Source organism: Dipteris shenzhenensis, chromosome 1 (genome assembly GCF_047967505.1).
Source record: "Dipteris shenzhenensis isolate YYH24624 ecotype China chromosome 1, Dip_SZ_1.0, whole genome shotgun sequence".
Classification (NCBI taxonomy): Eukaryota; Viridiplantae; Streptophyta; class Polypodiopsida; order Gleicheniales; family Dipteridaceae; genus Dipteris; species Dipteris shenzhenensis.
The window spans coordinates 32,331,808-32,339,528 of record NC_141596.1 but is presented as its reverse complement, the minus strand read 5'-3'; positions in this window follow the sequence as shown (position 1 = coordinate 32,339,528).

Sequence of the window (7,721 nt, the reverse complement as noted above, 5' to 3'; positions counted from 1 at the left end):
AATCGATTTCAACCTAGGGCTCAGATGTGATGATTTAGCTACCTATGATTATTTCCCTAGCAAATTAAGCATAAAGGAGGAATGCCTACCGCAGTAATCATGCATTTGTGTACACACAAGTTTTGAGCACCATGAATAAATTCCACGAATAAAATCCCCAAGAGATACTTGCTTTGGTCCACACACACAGCACCCTCATCTCACAAAAAGAGTAAAATGCATCAGCCACTCATAAAAGAAATAGGCACTCTTAGCACATGGCACTATCTTGGCATTTTCAGACTAGGAGCTGATTCATGTGTAAAATGATAGTCCACTAAGATGGTGAAAAGGCCTACAATGCCATTGACAAAGTGACACCATGCAAACGGCCCAAACCTCAACCTCAATAAGCCTCCCTAATTAAGCAACCTGAAGAAGGACAGGATCCAGGATCACCAAACCAGAGGTCAACACCAAAACGACCACAGTTTGGTGGTTTTGGACAGTGATAGTGATGAGCAAATAAATGCAGCATGCCAAGGAGATCTATGCCACAAAACTTAAGGACCCTAGAATCAGGAGTACGTAGGACAGAGCAATCAACTATATAGGTTGCAGGTGCATAACAAGGACAGAGCAATTGACTATGTAGGATGTAGGTGCATAACAACTTGATTCCCAAGCCAACAAAGAGCTAACAATAGATGGAACAATACAGCTTGTATGGCCACGAGTCTCAATGTTTGCCATGTTAGCTGATGCATATAAGTTATTGCAGTCAAATGGTCTAGGAAGTCTTTTTGAGAAGCTACAATCATTCTTACCAACACCTACTACTATGATAGAATACATTTGTCAATTCATAACTTCATATAAAAGCAAAGAGTTGGAGAAGGATAAGTACGGCATAGTAACATATAATGAAAAGTCCTTGCAGATCTACCTTAGTAGATCCACAATGCAGGAAGCCTTTCCTCATTCCTAGAGGCACAAGAAGAATATTCAAAGAAACATTTTGATGGAAGATTCTCTGAGATTCAGGATTTATTCCCACCTAACAAAGTCACAAAGCGGGTGAATACGCCATGATATGATTTTGACCCCATATGCAAAGAGGCAGCCAAGTTTTTAGTTGACATTTTCAATCATATAGGATTGAGAAAAAATTGCATGTAAGTAAAAACTCTTACACTCCTTGGCAGGGGAAAACTACAAGACTGGGCTCAACACATATCCTTACTGCTAACCAATTATGTATCCACTATACCTAATGGTAAAAGCTACATTGCCCATCTATTGGCCTTCTTTTGGCCTTAGTCTTGCAATGAACCAAGCCATGAGGTACCTTGCATCGGGACGTGGGTCACATTTGGCAATTAATCGTTTCATCTTGCCCAAGTACATGCGTACATCTTCTGGGCGACCTTGCTCGATCTTGCCTAGTTGGATAGCAGGATCATCTTTGTAGTTTCTCCGTTTGAAAGTGCCTCTTGAATTCTGTTTGAAGCAGTCCCATGTGGCTCTCTCTTCCACTAGGAGGTCTAGGTACCATTCTAACGCTTCATCAGTTAAGGCCATGGGGAACCAGACGACCTTGGTTTCATTGGATTGATCTCCCTCCGCTCGACATGCGGCATCAAAATGTTGGAGAAATTGGGTTGGATCGCCCCTACCATTATATTTGGGAAGTTTGAGTTTGCCCAAGGGGTGCTTGCCTTGATTGTTATTATTGTTACGATTAAAGAAATTGTTACCCTCCACATCGAGGTCAATATCCCCATCATCGTCGGTGATGGTGGCCATGTTGTGTCGTGGAGGAGTCAATGGGATTTCTTGAATTTCAGGGGGGAAATCGGGGTAGAGGATTGTCGAAGGCGTTGGCCGCAGCAAAGGTGTATGTGGATTTGGCGAGCCTTGGTGTCGGAGGCATTGGCCAGAGCATAGCTGCATGCAAATTGGGCGAGAGTTGCAAAGGGTGTCTCTGCCGCCGCAAGTGCAGGTGTTGATGTAGTTGTGTTAGGGGGGTTAGAGATGTGTTAGTGTTGTAGGGACCATTGTGTTTATAATGTGCCTAAGATTGTCCCACGTGTGTAGGGAAATGTGCCGGTGTAGACGGATCGTTAATCGAAGGTTCACGAACGGGGTGCAAATTGATGAGTGCTAGGAATGCCAAAATGGTGTGCAATGGGTTGGAAAAATGCCTCATAGCATGGTGTTTCTGTGTATGAAATTGTGGTTTAAACCGTGTCTAGTTTGGGTCTCAAACGGATGAGTTACGAGGGGTTGAAGCAGGGGTAAAATGGGCCTTTTTTGGGGGGGGGTCCTGGTCTTAAGTTTTGTTGTGAATGGGCTTTAAGTCTAACTGAGGGGGAGTAACTAAGGCACTTCCAGTTAGTCTGACTAGCTTATCCAGTTATTCTAACTGTGAGTTACTCTAACCTAGCTTAATCTAACCTAACCTATAATTGTGGATCAAATTGACTTTAGTTAGCTAAACTAACCACAATTAGTTGAACTAACTATACTACAGTCAGGCTAACCTAACCTAACCTAACCTAACTAGTCAACTAACCTAAGGTAAGTCAAACCTAACATAGGTTAGTACTAAGCTAACTATGGTTAGGTTAGGGTTAAATTAGGGTTTTCTCCCCCTCCCCCCCCAAAAAAAACAAGGGGGGCATCGGGCGGCGGCGGCATCTGAGAGGGGGAGTTTTTCGCGAACAGAGGAGGGGGGGGGGTTGTAGAAGCAAGAGGGGAAGGATTAGGCTTTGGCCTTTGAAGGCCTTAGGTGGCTGAGGCGAGGGAGGCGCCCCTGAGGCATCGTGGGGCAGGCGTGCTGTTGGCGGTTGGCTGTGCTGCCAATTACGGGCATTGCACGAGCAGGCTGCAAGGCAAGGCTTAAGCCTTTAGATAGGTAGATAGGTAGGTGTAGAAGTGGTGCGGCCAAGAGGGGGTGAGAAGAGAGAGAGAGAGAGAGAGAGAGAGAGAGAGAGAGAGAGAGAGAGAGAGAGAGAGAGAAAGAGAGAGGGAGAGAGAGAGAGAGAGAGAGAGCGGGGGGGGGGGGGGGGAAGAAGGGGGGAGGGGGGGGGGGTATGGAGGGGGTGGTGGAGAAGGGGGGAAGGGTGGAGGGGGGGGGGGGTGTGGAATGGAGGGGGGGGGGGGGATTGGAGGGGGGGGGAGAATGAAGGGTGGGGGGGGGGGGGGGGGGGGGAGAGGGGGGGGTTGGAGGGGATGGTGGAGGGGGGGAAGGGGGGTTGGAGGGAATGGTGGAGGGGGTGAAGGGGGAGGGGGGAAATGGAGGGGGAGAAAGGGGTAGATGGAGGGGGCGGGGGGGGCGGGGGGGGGGGGGGGGGGAGGGGGTAGAGGGGGAGAGGGGTGGAGGGGATGGTGGTGGAGGAACTTGATGGACAGAAAACTTTGGCAAAAATCCAAAGGGACGAAGAGATGGTCAGCTTAACGCCCTCCAAGTCTTTCTCGATGTAATGGGATTGTTGATGGCAAATAGATGGTGGGTGGATGGCTAGGTTATCGCTACGAGAAGGGCTCGAAATAACTCACCGTGTGAGGATGGGAGTAGGGTGGTAGTCGATGGAGAGGGAGGAGTGTCTTGCATAGGGCTTGGAATGGGGAAGAGGATGGAGGCTAGATGTGAAAGAAGAAGAATGAGGGGGTGGAGTGGGTTTCTATATGAAATGGGTGTAGGTTTAGGGTTAAACCCTAAACGCTTTCCAAGTCATAACTTTTCATGGTTAGCTCGGATCGCTCTTTTGCAAAAAGGTGAAATGATCGAAAGTGCAAGCTCTACGCATTCGTGCCCATTACCTAGCTTGATTTGTTTATCAAGTGGCTTATTTTTAAGAAATAAAGGAAATTTCTTAAGGTAGTAACCTAAGGTTAATGCTTGGGGTTGGTATGTTTGGCTAGAGTTAGGAAAAATTTTACTCTCCTTGCCCGTGAGTGTTATGTTCGTGAAAGTTCATAGTAGTTCGTGTTTTACACATACTTCGTATGTTTACTCGTTACTTGAGATGCTAGTCTCACCGATAGCGGCGCCAAATATTGGCTCTTTCCCACGGCTTCTGCAGGAAGAGTAGGGTGATCTCAGTATGCAGGGTTCCAAGGCTTTTTGTCACCTAGAGATATATCAATGCTGTCGTTTGTAGTATAAGTGTAGCTTAGGACCTTGAGTCTTAAGTGGGGTAAGCAAACATAGTGCACGCATGTGTGAAAGGAACGTGCATCATCATAGTGGGGGTAATGAAGGCTTTTACCTTCATTAGGGTTGAAGGGTTTAGGAGGAGTTTAAGGGTTAGAGGGAGATTCAAGGTTTAGAAGGGGGTTCCAAGGTTCGAAGAGAGGTTCCAGAGTTTAGAAGAGGTTCAAGGGTTAGAAGGAGGATCTAAGGTTTAGGGTAGAGTACATGGTGGAGAACTCATCCCCTTCGTAGATCATGGAGGTTAAGGGTTGAGGAACTAAGGGTTTAGGGGGAGCACAGAAGTGGGAGAGGATGAAGATGTAAGAGCATGGAGGAGAAGGAGAGAGAGAAGGAGGGAGGAGGGAGGAGGAGGAAAGAGGAGGAGGAGGGAGGAGGAGGAGGAGGAGAGAGGAGGAGGAGGAGAGGGAGAGGATGGGTTGCAAGGTTGGAGGAGAGGGGAGGAGGAGTTGCAAGGTTAGGACATGCTTTTGGATGTGGAGTGCAAGGAATCATGGACACTTGGAAAATTGCTTGGAATACCAACGTAGAACTCAACACGATGCTCCAAAGAGTGTGGGCTTCATTCTATTATGGGGTATTTATACAAGTTGGAGAGCTTCTCTCTCTACATGTACGAATTGTAAGATATTCTCTCTCTACATGTAGAACTTGCATATAGAAGTTGCATGTAGGAGTTGCAAGTTACATGTAGGAGTTGCATGTTGCATGTAGGAGTTGCATGTAGAACATGCATGCAGGATTTGCAAGTAGGACTTGCATGTAGAACATGCATGTAGGAATCGTATGTAGAACATGCATGTAGGAGTCGCAACAAGTAGGACGTGCATGTTGAGGATTCCTAAGAGAGATTATTCCAAGCCTTATGCAAGTACAAGCGGAGCTTTGCCACTACTCTACACACACAAAAAAATGTTACTTTTGTCTCTATAGGTAAAGAATTTGCACACCCTAGAATTTATGAATTTTCAAGATGAATTCTCAAACTTTGCCATCACTTGACATCAAACCTTGTTTTCTCATAATATCTAGACGAATTGGAGAAAACGGTTTATGGAGAATACATACCCAAACTAAAAGAGCCTTAGCACATGGATGGGACTAGCAAGGGTTTAGGATAGTAATCTATTTGTCATCATTACTCCCATCCTGTATGAAGTGGTCTAGGATGGGTTTAGGATGGCAATAGCGACTGTTGTGGACCTTGGCCTCAAGGCCCTGGTAGCCAGAATGGGATCCCTTTTTTAAGGATTGAAAAGCATAGAATGATGACAAGTGTGCTTGTGACGACCTTTTAAACCAATGACCAATTCTAGTTCTTTTGAGTCTTTGAAGGGAATACATTTGATCTTTGAAGGGAATACATTTGAATACCATTAATAGGATGAAGTGCTCAAATGAGCGGAATGGTTCTTTTGACCTTATGACGATAAAATCACACTCTTATGGGGGACATAATTACTAATAACTACTCGGTTCAGCTGCGGCAAAGCAGCATCATCGCTGGAGAATGAGGCTCATAGAACACCAGCATAGTGCGGAATTGCTGTGTAGGGCAGAAGATTAGTATCGAGAGAGAGAGAGAGAGAGAGAGAGAGAGAGAGAGAGGGGCGTGGTGGGATTGTCTGTGTAGGGGAAGTCTTTATGTTACGTTACAATGCAGAATTCCCCCCAAAAGCGATTTGAAAATCTTGATTCAGAAAACTAATTGAGCTCCTCTCCTACCTTTCTTCAGCATCCCTCTCTTTTTTCTGTATACATACTACTTTACAGGTTGCTATTTGAATCCATGGCATGATACATATATAGCAGCATCGACCATTTTAAAGAGAAGAGAAGAAGCACTACATAGTAGCGATAGCCAGCTTTTGATAGGCCTGAAGCCGTTTATTCCAGGCTAACAACGTGCAGAATCTGCCATATTGACAAGTTACTGGTCGTTCTGCTGTGTTAAATCAAGTGGGGCAAAATTTCAAAGAATTTTTGGAGCTTCTGATTTGACTATTCAGATTGAAGCGTTGCAATCTCCAAGCATGGATGATAGCTCTCCCGAGAGGGAGGCTTCTCCCGATTGGCTGCGCACATTTCAGGTTTTAACGTCCGCATTGCCATGAATTTCAGTTTCTCAGTTTCAGCTTTTTTTCCAAATTCTTCCATTTACACCTCAGTACTTGTTTTTGAGGGACTTGTAGCAAAAAAAGTAAATTCTTGTTCCTTTGAGCCGTTCATGTATGAAAACATTATTCTATTGTCTTAAACTTAGCTAAAAAAGCCACACGCAAAGCATATGCAAACTTGGATCTTAAACGAAGGATGCTGCCTAAAACACGTTCATGTCTGATAAGAGGAACTTATGCTGCTTGGTCATGCGATTGAAACTGTACTGTTGGGTTTTCAGAGGTTTGGGCATGTTCCTGGTTCATCTAAATATATGTTCCTGTCGTATTAGCAGACGTGCAAGTTTTACCTTGCGACATTTTCGTCAATGTTGCGGCTTGCCGATATTGCAATAAATTCATTCCGTCTCCAGTGGTGCGTTGCCCTATCAGCTAGATTGTCTAAGCATTTTTTGCGTAGAAATGCTCGTTTGGGAGAGACTGAAATGAAATCGTATAGTCTTCACAAGCAGTTGCAGCTTGAATACAGGCTTAAGGTTCTCCTCCCTGCTCGTCATGCTGCCCCTCATCCCCACCTTCTCTTTCCCCTTCATTTGCCCTTCTTCTCCTCTGTGCCCCTTCCTACTTCCTTCCTCCTTACTACAATTGAGACCTGATGTGGGGCAGCTCCTCCAGAGCAGGGGTTCACATTTTCTTTTAGGGAAGGCTGTCATGATTAGCACCCTAAGCCCACTCTTGAGAGAGGTTAGACCGCCAAGAGACTAGACATAGGCCCGATGAGTTCTCACCACATTAGAGGCACCCTCATTATTGCATCACAATGTTAGGCTAGCTCCGATGCTCTCGTGCCCCATAGAGAGCAAAAGGGGATGACATTAATAGATCTTGGACTTGAGCATATTTTTATACTATGGTCTACCCCCACTTTGGGCGCTGATGACGTTAGTAGGGAGTCATAGTAGCTAGTCCCTACTAGGCGTGATGGAGTTTATGGTTTTCAATCTTATGAGTGACTATCGTGAGATTGAAACTGCACTATGTTGTGTTTTTAGAGGATGAGTTTGGGAATGTTCCTGGATTCATCTAGGTATATGTGTGTGTTATTGTCCCACTCTCGGACAGCTATGAATGCAAAGTTTCTTTTACAAAAAAAAAGTGTGTGTGTGTTACTCATATTTAAACACACTCTGTTGATAAATCAATTCTTGCTGTATTTGAGATGAGGAGTTGTCGGTTTGCATTGGCTAGTAATGGAGGTGCTTTGCACTTCATTTTTTGCAATTATTGCAATATGTTTTAAAAGCTATATATTTTGTGTTTGGCATCCCGTGGACCATAACACAATCATCATCATCATCATTGTTGTTGTTGTTGTCGTGGCAAATGTAGCGTACATGGCAAATGACCTC